This window comes from Salvelinus fontinalis, chromosome 9, assembly GCF_029448725.1.
Source record: "Salvelinus fontinalis isolate EN_2023a chromosome 9, ASM2944872v1, whole genome shotgun sequence".
Classification (NCBI taxonomy): Eukaryota; Metazoa; Chordata; class Actinopteri; order Salmoniformes; family Salmonidae; genus Salvelinus; species Salvelinus fontinalis.
Window position 1 is genome coordinate 5257006 of NC_074673.1, and position 13701 is coordinate 5270706.

The 13701-nt window shown below is 41.4% G+C and overlaps 1 protein-coding gene across 2 annotated transcripts in view; it reads left to right on the plus strand.

Annotated features, from left to right (window-relative positions):
* LOC129861945 (anoctamin-3-like) overlaps window positions 1-13701 on the plus strand; it is a 110301-nt gene that overhangs the window by 3176 nt on the left and 93424 nt on the right. The gene's annotated exons all lie outside the window — the stretch shown is intronic.

Here is a 13701-nt window from a genome sequence, read left to right on the forward strand (position 1 = left end):
GCACCCTCTTCCTCCATAGGGCTCTGGTCAAGTGGCACCCTCTTCCTCCATAGGGCTCTGGTCAAGTGGCACCCTCTTCCCCCATACAGCTCTGGTAGAGCGGCACCCTCTTCCCCCATAGGGCTCTGGTAGAGTGGCACCCTCTTCCTCCATAGAGCTCTGGTAGAGTGGCACCCTCTTCCTCCATACAGCTCTGGTAGAGTGGCACCCTCTTCCTCCATAGAGCTCTGGTAGAGTGGCACCCTCTTCCCCCATACAGCTCTGGTAGAGTGGCACCCTCTTCCCCCATAGAGCTCTGGTAGAGTGGCACCCTCTTCCTCCATAGAGCTCTGGTAGAGTGGCACCCTCTTCCTCCATAGAGCTCTGGTAGAGTGGCACCCTCTTCCCCCATAGAGCTCTGGTAGAGTGGCACCCTCTTCCCCCATACAGCTCTGGTAGAGTGGCACCCTCTTCCTCCATAGAGCTCTGGTAGAGTGGCACCCTCTTCCCCCATACAGCTCTGGTAGAGTGGCACCCTCTTCCCCCATAGAGCTCTGGTAGAGTGGCACCCTCTTCCTCCATAGAGCTCTGGTAGAGTGGCACCCTCTTCCTCCATAGAGCTCTGGTAGAGTGGCACCCTCTTCCTCCATAGAGCTCTGGTAGAGTGGCACCCTCTTCCCCCATACAGCTCTGGTAGAGTGGCACCCTCTTGGTTTATAAGTCTCTTTATTCATCTATTGGTTTATAATTCTCTCTCTATTGGTTTATAAGTCTCTGTATTGATCTGTTGGTTTATAAGTCTCTCTACTGATCTATTGGTTTATAAGTCTCTCTCTATTGGTTTATAAGTCTCTGTATTGATCTGTTGGTTTATAAGTCTCTGTATTGATCTATTGGTTTATAAGTCTCTCTCTATTGGTTTATAAGTCTCTGTATTGATCTATTGGTTTATAAGTCTCTTTATTGATCTGTTGGTTTATAAGTCTCTGTATTGATCTATTGGTTTATAAGTCTCTGTATTGATCTATTGGTTTATAAGTCTCTTTATTCATCTATTGGTTTATAATTCTCTCTCTATTGGTTTATAAGTCTCTGTATTGATCTATTGGTTTATAAGTCTCTGTATTGATCTGTAGGTTTATAAGTCTCTGTATTGATCTGTTGGTTTATAAGTCTCTGTATTGATCTGTAGGTTTATAAGTCTCTGTATTGATCTGTTGGTTTATAAGTCTCTGTATTGATCTATTGGTTTATAAGTCTCTTTATTCATCTATTGGTTTATAATTCTCTCTCTATTGGTTTATAAGTCTCTGTATTGATCTATTGGTTTATAAGTCTCTGTATTGATCTGTTGGTTTATAAGTCTCTGTATTGATCTATTGGTTTATAAGTCTCTCTCTATTGGTTTATAAGTCTCTGTATTGATCTATTGGTTTATAAGTCTCTATTGATCTATTGATCTATTGGTTTATAAGTCTCTATTGATCTATTGGTTTATAAGTCTCTTTATTGATCTGTTGGTTTATAAGTCTCTGTATTGATCTGTTGGTTTATACGTCTCTGTATTGATCTATTGGTTTATAAGTCTCTATTGATCTATTGATCTATTGGTTTATAAGTCTCTTTATTCATCTATTGGTTTATAAGTCTCTATTGCTCTAATGATCTGTTGGTTTATAAGTCTCTATTGATCTATTATCTATTGGTTTATTAGTCTCTGTATTGATCTGTTGGTTATTAAGTCTCTCTGTATTGATCTGTACGTCTCTATTGATCTGGCTGACAGGTGCTGTCTGAGGAGTAATGAGTGTTCTATCTATCTGGCTGATGACCTCTCAGCAGAGAGGATGTAGTATAACCCTGTGCTTCGTAGGGAATGAGGAGCTGTTGTTTATGAGGTGTGTGTGTGTGTGTGTGTGTGTGTGTGTGTGTGTGTGTGTGTGTGTGTGTGTCTAAAATGTTTCATCTTTTGGCTGCAATGTGGAGGTTCTGTGCCAGCCCACATTATAGGCTAATAGAGTATTTGGTCTTTTTATTTGTTTACTTTAAACATTTCCATGTGTAACTCTGTGTTGTTGACTGTATGTTTGTTTATTCCATGTGTAACTCTGTGTTGTTGTTTGTGTCGCACTGCTTTGCTTTATTCTTGGCCAGGTCGCAGTTATAAATGACAACTTGTTCTCAACTGGCCTACCTGGTTAAATAAAGGAGAAATAAATGAACAAACAAAGTGGTAGTGTCATAGTCTGCAGGCATATGACTGAATTGTATGCTGTAACAAGATTATCTAGGCATTTCTGTTGTAACAAGGTTTCTTCGCCTGTCCCCATAGGAGAACGCCTTTAAAAATCAATTTTGGAATTTTGGAATCAAACAGGGTTCTACCTGGAATCAAAAAGGGTTCTCCTAGAGAAACAGACGCAGAAACCTTTTGGAATACTTTTTTCTGAGAGTGTAGTCCTGTACCATGTTATGTTGTTATGCTGATTCCCAGTAGTCCTGTACCATGTTATGTTGTTATGCTGATTCCCAGTAGTCCTGTACCATGTTATGCTGATTCCCAGTAGTCCTGCACCATGTTATGTTGTTATGCTGATTCCCAGTAGTCCTGTACCATGTTATGCTGATTCCCAGTAGTCCTGTACCATGTTATGCTGATTCCCAGTAGTCCTGTACCATGTTATGCTGATTCCCAGTAGTCCTGTACCATGTTATGTTGTTATGCTGATTCCCAGTAGTCCTGTACCATGTTATGTTGTTATGCTGATTCCCAGTAGTTCTGCACCATGTTATGTTGTTATGCTGATTCCCAGTAGTCCTGTACCATGTTATGTTGTTATGCTGATTCCCAGTAGTCCTGTACCATGTAATGTTGTTATGCTGATTCCCAGTAGTTCTGCACCATGTTATGTTGTTATGCTGATTCCCAGTAGTCCTGTACCATGTTATGTTGTTATGCTGATTCCCAGTAGTCCTGTACCATGTTATGTTGTTATGCTGATTCCCAGTAGTCCTGTACCATGTTATGTTGTTATGTTGATTCCCAGTAGTCCTGTACCATGTTATGTTGTTATGCTGATTCCCAGTAGTCCTGTACCATGTTATGCTGATTCCCAGTAGTCCTGTACCATGTTATGCTGATTCCCAGTAGTCCTGTACCATGTTATGCTGATTCCAAGTAGTCCTGTACCATGTTATGCTGATTCCCAGTAGTCCTGTACCATGTTATGTTGTTATGCTGATTCCCAGTAGTCCTGTACCATGTTATGTTGTTATGCTGATTCCCAGTAGTCCTGTACCATGTTATGCTGATTCCCAGTAGTCCTGTACCATGTTATGCTGATTCCCAGTAGTCCTGTACCATGTTATGTTGTTATGCTGATTCCCAGTAGTCCTGCACCATGTTATGTTGTTATGCTGATTCCAAGTAGTCCTGTACCATGTTATGCTGATTCCCAGTAGTCCTGTACCATGTTATGTTGTTATGCTGATTCCCAGTAGTCCTGTACCATGTTATGTTGTTGTGCTGATTCCCAGTAGTCCTGTACCATGTTATGTTGTTATGCTGATTCCCAGTAGTCCTGCACCATGTAATGTTGTTATGCTGATTCCCAGTAGTCCTGTACCATGTTATGTTGTTATGCTGATTCCCAGTAGTCCTGTACCATGTTATGCTGATTCCCAGTAGTCCTGTACCATGTTATGTTGTTATGCTGATTCCCAGTAGTCCTGTACCATGTTATGTTGTTATGCTGATTCCCAGTAGTCCTGTACCATGTTATGCTGATTCCCAGTAGTCCTGTACCATGTTATGCTGATTCCCAGTAGTCCTGTACCATGTTATGTTGTTATGCTGATTCCCAGTAGTCCTGTACCATGTTATGTTGTTATGCTGATTCCCAGTAGTCCTGTACCATGTTATGCTGTTATGCTGATTCCCAGTAGTCCTGTACCATGTTATGTTGTTATGTTGATTCCCAGTAGTCCTGCACCATGTTATGTTGTTATGCTGATTCCCAGTAGTCCTGCACCATGTTATGCTGATTCCCAGTAGTCCTGTACCATGTTATGCTGATTCCCAGTAGTCCTGTACCATGTTATGTTGTTATGCTGATTCCCAGTAGTCCTGTACCATGTTATGTTGTTATGTTGATTCCCAGTAGTCCTGTACCATGTTATGTTGTTATGTTGATTCCCAGTAGTCCTGCACCATGTTATGTTGTTATGCTGATTCCCAGTAGTCCTGTACCATGTTATGCTGATTCCCAGTAGTCCTGTACCATGTTATGTTGTTATACTGATTCCCAGTAGTCCTGTACCATGTTATGCTGATTCCCAGTAGTCCTGTACCATGTTATGTTGTTATGCTGATTCCCAGTAGTCCTGTACCATGTTATGTTGTTATGCTGATTCCCAGTAGTCCTGTACCATGTTATGATGTTATGCTGATTCCCAGTAGTCCTGCACCATGTTATGTTGTTATGCTGATTCCCAGTAGTCCTGTACCATGTTATGTTGTTATGCTGATTCCCAGTAGTCCTGCACCATGTTATGTTGTTATGCTGATTCCCAGTAGTCCTGTACCATGTTATGCTGATTCCCAGTAGTCCTGTACCATGTTATGTTGTTATGCTGATTCCCAGTAGTCCTGCACCATGTTATGTTGTTATGCTGATTCCCAGTAGTCCTGTACCATGTTATGCTGATTCCCAGTAGTCCTGTACCATATTATGCTGATTCCCAGTAGTCCTGCACCATGTTATACTGATTCCCTGTAGTCCTGTACCATGTTATGCTGATTCCCAGTAGTCCTGTACCATGTTATGCTGATTCCCAGTAGTCCTGCACCATGTTATGTTGTTATGCTGATTCCCAGTAGTCCTGTACCATGTTATGTTGTTATGCTGATTCCCAGTAGTCCTGCACCATGTTATGTTGTTATGCTGATTCCCAGTAGGCCTGTACCATGTTATGCTGATTCCCAGTAGTCCTGTACCATGTTATGTTGTTATGCTGATTCCCAGTAGTCCTGTACCATGTTATGCTGTTATGCTGATTCCCAGTAGTCCTGTACCATGTTATGCTGTTATGCTGATTCCCAGTAGTCCTGTACCATGTTATGCTGTTATGCTGATTCCCAGTAGTCCTGTACCATGTTATGCTGTTATGCTGATTCCCAGTAGTCCTGCACCATGTTATACTGATTCCCTGTAGTCCTGTACCATGTTATGCTGATTCCCAGTAGTCCTGTACCATGTTATGCTGATTCCCAGTAGTCCTGTACCATGTTATGCTGTTATGCTGATTCCCAGTAGTCCTGTACCATGTTATGCTGATTCCCAGTAGTCCTGTACCATGTTATGCTGATTCCCAGTAGTCCTGTACCATGTTATGTTATGTTGTCTCCCAGTAGTCCTGTACCATGTTATGTTGTTATGCTGATTCCCAGTAGTCCTGTACCATGTTATGTTGTTATACTGATTCCCAGTAGTCCTGTACCATGTTATGTTGTTATACTGATTCCCAGTAGTCCTGTACCATGTTATGTTGTTATACTGATTCCCAGTAGTCCTGTACCATGTTATGTTGTTATACTGATTCCCAGTAGTCCTGTACCATGTTATGTTGTTATACTGATTCCCAGTAGTCCTGTACCATGTTATGTTGTTATACTGATTCCCAGTAGTCCTGCACCATGTTATGTTGTTATGCTGATTCCCAGTAGTCCTGCACCATGTTATGTTGTTATACTGATTCCCAGTAGTCCTGCACCATGTTATGTTGTTATGCTGATTCCCAGTAGTCCTGTACCATGTTATGTTGTTATGCTGATTCCCAGTAGTCCTGTACCATGTTATGTTGTTATGCTGATTCCCAGTAGTCCTGTACCATGTTATGTTGTTATGCTGATTCCCAGTAGTCCTGTACCATGTTATGTTGTTATGCTGATTCCCAGTAGTCCTGTACCATGTTATGTTGTTATGCTGATTCCCAGTAGTCCTGTACCATGTTATGTTGTTATGCTGATTCCCAGTAGTCCTGCACCATGTTATGTTGTTATACTGATTCCCAGTAGTCCTGCACCATGTTATGTTGTTATGCTGATTCCCAGTAGTCCTGTACCATGTTATGTTGTTATGCTGATTCCCAGTAGTCCTGTACCATGTTATGTTGTTATGCTGATTCCCAGTAGTCCTGTACCATGTTATGCTGTTATGCTGATTCCCAGTAGTCCTGTACCATGTTATGTTGTTATGCTGATTCCCAGTAGTCCTGTACCATGTTATGTTGTTATACTGATTCCCAGTAGTCCTGCACCATGTTATGTTGTTATGCTGATTCCCAGTAGTCCTGTACCATGTTATGTTGTTATGCTGATTCCCAGTAGTCCTGTACCATGTTATGCTGTTATGCTGATTCCCAGTAGTCCTGTACCATGTTATGTTGTTATGCTGATTCCCAGTAGTCCTGTACCATGTTATGTTGTTATACTGATTCCCAGTAGTCCTGCACCATGTTATGTTGTTATGCTGATTCCCAGTAGTCCTGCACCATGTTATGTTGTTATGCTGATTCCCAGTAGTCCTGTACCATGTTATGTTGTTATGCTGATTCCCAGTAGTCCTGTACCATGTTATGTTGTTATGCTGATTCCCAGTAGTCCTGCACCATGTTATGTTGTTATGCTGATTCCCAGTAGTCCTGCACCATGTTATGTTGTTATGCTGATTCCCAGTAGTCCTGTACCATGTTATGTTGTTATGCTGATTCCCAGTAGTCCTGCACCATGTTATGTTGTTATGCTGATTCCCAGTAGGCCTGTACCATGTTATGCTGATTCCCAGTAGTCCTGTACCATGTTATGTTATTATGCTGATTCCCAGTAGTCCTGCACCATGTTATGTTGTTATGCTGATTCCCAGTAGTCCTGTACCATGTTATGTTGTTATACTGATTCCCAGTAGTCCTGTACCATGTTATGTTGTTATGCTGATTCCCAGTAGTCCTGTACCATGTTATGTTGTTATGCTGATTCCCAGTAGGCCTGTACCATGTTATGCTGATTCCCAGTAGTCCTGTACCATGTTATGTTATTATGCTGATTCCCAGTAGTCCTGCACCATGTTATGTTGTTATGCTGATTCCCAGTAGTCCTGTACCATGTTATGTTATTATGCTGATTCCCAGTAGTCCTGCACCATGTTATGTTGTTATGCTGATTCCCAGTAGTCCTGAACAAAAAATATATATAACGCAACATGCGACAATTTCAAAAGATTTTACTGAGTTACAATTCATTTAGGGAAATCAGTCCATTGAAATTAATGTATTAGGCCCTAATGTGTTGGTCACAGATACATTTTGTTTTTTAAAGTAAGGGGATCAGAAAGGCAGTTGGTATCACAGCAGGCCACCATGCTGTTATGTAACTACAACCAGACAGATGGTTGAGAGAGAGACATCAGATGGAGAGAAATACACATGGTTGTAGATGGTGTAGTCTGCTGTCTGTGTGTTTTTACAATGATCAGATGGTTGTAGATGGTGTAGTCTGCTGTCTGTGTGTTTTTACAATGATCAGATGGTTGTAGATGGTGTAGTCTGCTGTCTGTGTGTTTTTACAATGATCAGATGGTTGTAGATGGTGTAGTCTGCTGTCTGTGTGTTTTTACAATGATCAGATGGTTGTAGATGGTGTAGTCTGCTGTCTGTGTGTTTTTACAATGATCAGATGGCTGTAGATGGTGTAGTCTGCTGTCTGTGTGTTTTTACAATGATCAGATGGTTGTAGATGGTGTAGTCTGCTGTCTGTGTGTTTTTACAATGATCAAATGTACACAGTATGCCTAGTGTTCTTTTGGCTTACGCTTTACAAGCTGTTACCGACCCGGTATTTACCTAGTAATTACATGACTCAGTGTTGTATGATAATTAACTCCAGTTTATTCTCAGGGAGTAGATCAGCTTTTATACTGCAGATTGTAGCTTCTATTAACATAATTATTTGCATCATTTCCAATCCCCCTTTATATATATTTTTTTAATACACTACATGGCCAAAAGTATGTGCTTGTCAAACATCTCATTCCACAATCATGGGCATTAATATGGAGTTGGTCCTCCCCTTTGCTGCTATAACAGCCTCTAATCTTCTGGGAAAGCATTAATATGGAGTTGGTCCCCCTTTGCTGCTATAACAGCCTCCACTCTTCAGGGAAGGCATTAATATGGAGTTGGTCCCCCCTTTGCTGCTATAACAGCCTCCACTCTTCAGGGAAGGCATTAATATGGAGTTGGTCCCTCCTTTGCTGCTATAACAGCCTCCACTCTTCAGGGAAGGAATTAATATGGAGTTGGTCCCCCCTTTGCTGCTATAACAGCCTCCACTCTTCTGGGAAGGCATTAATATGGAGTTGGTCCTCCCCTTTGCTGCTATAACAGCCTCCATGCCAAGATTGTGCAAATCTGTCATTGAGGCAAAGGGTGGCTACTTTGAAGGAAATCAAATATGAAATATATTTTGATTTGTTTAACACTTTTTGTGGTTACTACATGATTCTTCCATATGTGTTATTTCATAGTTTTGATGTCTTCACTATTATTTTACAATGCAGGAAATAGTAAAAAATGAATGAGTGAGTAGGTGTGAATGAGTAGGTGTGTCCAAACTTTTGACTGATACACACTATTCAGACCCCTTGACTTTTCCCACATTTTGTTAGGTTACAGCCTTATCCTAAAATTGACAAAAAATATTTTTTTCCCTTATCAATCTACACACAATACCCCATAGTAACAAAGCAAAAACATGTATTTTTAGAATTTTTTGTTAATAAAAAAAGCAAGAACTGAAATATCACATTTATATAAGTATTCAGTCCCTTTACTCAGTACTTTGTTGAAGCACCTTTGGCATCGATTACAGCCTTGAGTCTTCTTGGGTATGACGCTACAAGCTTGGTACTCCTGTATTTGGAGAGTTTCTCCCATTCTTCTCTGTAGATCCTCTCAAGCTCTGTCAGGTTCGATGTGGAAAGTCGCTGCACAGTTATTTTCAGGTCTCTTCAGAGATGTTCGATCGGGTTCAAGTACGGGATCTGGCTGGGCCACTCAAGGACATTCAGAGACTTGTCCCGAAGCCACTCCTGCGCTGACTTGGCTGTGTGCTTGGGGTCGTTGTCCTGTTGGAAGGTGAACCTTTGCCCCAGTCTGAGGTCCTGAGTGCTCTGGAGCAGGTTTTCATCAAGGATCTCTCTGTACTTTGCTCCGTTCATCTTTTCCTCAATCCTGACTAGTCTCCCAGTCCCTGCCACTGAAAAATATCCCTTCAGCATGATGCTGCCACAACCATACTTTCATCATAGGGATGGTGCAAGGTTTCCTCCAGACGTGACGTATAATCTTTGTTTCATCAGAACAGAGAATCTTGTTTCTCATGGTCTAAGTCTTTAGGTGTCTTTTGGAGAACTCCAAGTGGGCTGTCATGTGCTTTTTTACTGAGGGGTGGCTTCTTTCTGGCCACTCTACCATAAAGGCCTGATTGGTGGTGCGGCAGAGATGGTTGTCCTTCTGGAAGGTTCTCCCATCTCCACAGAGGAACTCTCGAGCTCTGTCAGAGTGACCATCGGGTCTTGGTTAGCTCCCTGACCAAGGCCCTTCTCTGCCGATTGCTCAGTTTGGCCGGGCGGCCAGCTCTAGGAAGAGACTTGCTGGTTCCAAACTTTTTCCATTTAAGAATGATGGAGGCCACTGTGTTCTTGGGGAACTTCAGTGCTGCAGCAATTTTTTGTTACCCTTCCCCAGATGTGCCTTGACACAATCCTGTCTCGGAGCTCTACAGACAATTCCTTCAACCTCATGGCTTGGTTTTTGCTCTGACATGCACTGTCAACTGTGAGACAGATGTGTGCCTTTCCAAATCATGTCCAATCAATTGAATTTACCACAGGTGGACTCCAATCAAGTTGTAGAAACATCTCAAGGATGATCAATGGAAACAGGATGCACCTGAGCTCAATTTATAGTCTCATAGCAAAGGTTCTGAATACTTATGTAAATAAGGTATTTTTGTTCGTTTTTTAAAAATACATTTGCTAACATTTCTAAAACCTGTTCGCTTTGTCATTCTGGGTGTCACGGATCCCTCCGGAACTTTCATTACGCACACCTGTCCCCTGTTCCCACTGATTAGTGCTTGTATAAGTGTACCCTTTGGTTTCCATTGGGCTGTCGTTTATTGTTACAATGTCTGTTGGTGCGTGTGAGTACCTGTGCTGTGTGTTTTGGGCTTTCGTGCCCTTGTGGATTGCGCAGATGATTACGGGTCTCGTCCCATGTGTTAGTCATCGTGCCCTTGTGTTATTTACTCGAGGTGCTCCTCGCTCTTTTGTTTGGGTTTCAACCCTGTGGTTTTGTATAGTGTTTGTTTGGTCTTCGTCCCCGTGTCTTTCAACGTCACGCCGTAATTTGGTTACAATAAAAAAATATATATTACGTATTCCTGCGCCTGTCTCCCGAATCAATTTACACAGTTTATCAATAGAAATGTAATTAAAATAAATGATTACCGTTATGTTGCATAGTTCGATTGGTAAAAAAAACGAAGTCAAATTGATTATATGGTTGTCTAATTGATTAATTAAATCAATTCATTTCAAATGTAATGATATTGAACTCATCAGATCTGTCTGGATCAAGTGCCATTCTGTGACTGGCTAATACCACCGTGGTGTCGTTTTGTTATCGAGTATCATGATGGTATCGTGATACTAAACCTGGTATATCCGTAACGAAGTCCACATTCTGGTGTGATGAGACAACACTAAAACAAACCTCTCCGCCTTTCTTTCTACTTTCAGATTTACAACAAATGTGTGAAATGTCTTGGGGGAGGGGCTTAGAGGCTTTGAGTGTTTTTAAAGCTCTAATTCAAAGAAATGCAATTATCAACTGAAGTTAAGGTTTTAGTAGCTAGACATTTTATCTCACTAATGACGCCTGAACACCCCTTTGTGAACCGAACAGATGGTTGTGGGTCCAAAATGGCACCCTAAGCACTAATCAGGCAATAGGGTGCCATTTTGGGACGTAGCCTGTGTTCTTTGATATGTTGCCAAGCAGAGAGAGAAAGAAACGCATTGATTGCTTAGAAACCCCGCTTCTGCGGGAGAAGCTCTGGGGCATCACCTCAGTCTGGGCTCTGAGCAATAATTGTAGGCAGAACTGCAGTTTTGGGGGTTTGGGGTCTGTGTGTGCATGTGTAGGTGCTTGCACTTGTAGATGCATGCTTTTGAGTTCAATATCATTACATTTTTTTTTATCTTTACGCAACATTTTTCAGAGACAGCAACGTGTATGCATGAATGAATCAATTATACAATTCATTTAACTTTGGTTTTTAACTACATAACAACCTCATGATAATTTATTTATTTGAATTTGACATTTCTAAACAAGATGCAGCCTAGGTCTATCCACTTTCACAATACAGGTGAATGCATATTCATGAGGAGTGTGTACATGCATTGAATTATTCAGCTTGTTTTGCTTGATTTCATGGGGATACATAATCTGCTTCCCTTCCAGTTGAGACTGATTTTTATTGTACTGATCAACATTTGCATAGAAGAAGCTTATTTTATAAAAGTGGGCGCCGTCTCTTTAACCAGTAATGACGTCATTCATGAAACAAGGGGAGGGGGGGGGGGGCGGCCCGTCAGAGTCCTATTCAGACACAGTGTCAGTTCGCTGAGGCAATAAGTTTGACGTTTTCAACTAAATTCACACAAGCGGGGACGATCGGGTCACGGAAGCAGTCTTTCCCCTTTGAAAGCAATGCAGCCAAGCCTGATTTCAAGCAGTAACGACATAGTTTACTTTTAAAGTAGGCCGTCATTGTTAATAAGAACTTGTTCTTAACTGACTTGCCTCGTTAAATAAAGGTTCATTAGAAATAAAATAGTTAAATAAAGATGAAATAAGAACAAATTAAATTATTATTAGAGGTGTCATGAATTATGTAATTCATGTCATAGTCAGTCAATTCCATTACACTCTCCTACACAAGTTACATCAAGTTCAACCAGTGAATGCATGTGATGGCTAGCTATGCTAGCCATGCTAGCTATGCTACCTGTCTATCTTAATGAGTGTTAGCATGCTAATAGCACACCCTGCACACGGAAAGGTATATATTTTTTGCAGAGTAAGTTGATTTCACCAACGTATGTTGTGTTGGACATTTCAAACAAGCTAATGAGAAAACAGTCATGGCATTTAGTTTAAGAGAATGAACAAGATTTAACAAGTCCACCTTAAGGGTTTGTGGTTTGGTAAGAGCCCCTCTTCCCACAGGTGTTATTACTACCTCTGAGGGTTTAGAGCCTGAGGTAGTCACCTCATACAAGTACTTGGGAGTATGGCAAGACGTTAGAGCTAACATGATGCAGCCCAGACTCTCAGTACATGCTAATAGTGAAGACATCAAAACTATGTTTAACAAATCAAGATATATTTTATATTTGAGATTCTTCAAATAGCCACCCTTCGCCTCGATGATATCTTTGCACATTCTTGGCATTCTCTCAACCAGCCTCATGAGGTAGTCACCTGGAATGCATTTCAATTAATAAGTGTGCCTTGTTGAAAATTAATTTGTGGAATTTCTTTCCTTCTTAATGCGTTTGAGCCAATCAGTTGTGTTGTGACAAGGTAGGGGTGGTATACAGAAGATAACCATATTTGGTAAAAGACCAAGTCCATATTATGGCAAGAACAGCTCAAATAAGCAAAGAGAAATGACAGTCCATCATTACTTTACGATATGAAGGTCAGTCAAAAACCATCGACATACAGTCATGTGTGCATACATTTTACGTACGGGTTGTCCTGGGAATCGAACCGACTGTCCTGACATTGCTAGCGCCATGCTCTAATGGGGATCCCTAATAAATCCAAATCCAGTTTGCTCTGTGGTCCGATGCGGGGGTGTTTGGTACAGAAAGGAGCACTGTTTCCAAGAGGGCCGCTGCCTTGGAGAGCTCTGAGACTAAGAGTTCACAGACATCTTCTGAGACATGAAAGATTCTAAGATTCAAACAAAAAATATTTTTAGCCTGGCAGTGATGTCACGTGTCCAACCCTCCCAAACCAATCATGTCTTCCCCACGTCCCCAAGTTGACCCGCTAGAGGGACACCGATCCCTAAGACGTTTTCAACCCTCCTCCCTTGACGTCATATAGTCCTCAGTTCCCCTGGCGACTGGAATATTTTAAAACTGGGATCAAATAGTTTACTGATGGTGGTTTCTGGTTTCCTCTTCAAAGCCATGTAGGATTTCCACGGGCGCTGATTTCACACAATAGAAATTCCATTCAGTGACAGGACTATTTCAAAGTCATTGGTGAGTCACCAAGCCATGCCCCTATAGGTCCATTAAAGCAGCTGCTATTTCTACTGACTGAGGGGTCATGTTGAGACTAGATACAGTCTTATTGGTTAGGGATAGACATGTTGAAACTAGATACAGTCTTATTGGTCAGAGATAGTCATGTTGAGACTAGATACAGTCTTATTGGTCAGACATGTTGAGACTAGATACAGTCTTATTGGTCAGAGATAGACATGTTGAGACTAGATACAGTCTTATTGGTCAGACATGTTGAGACTAGATACAGTCTTATTGGTCAGAGATAGACATGTTGAGACTAGATACAGTCTTA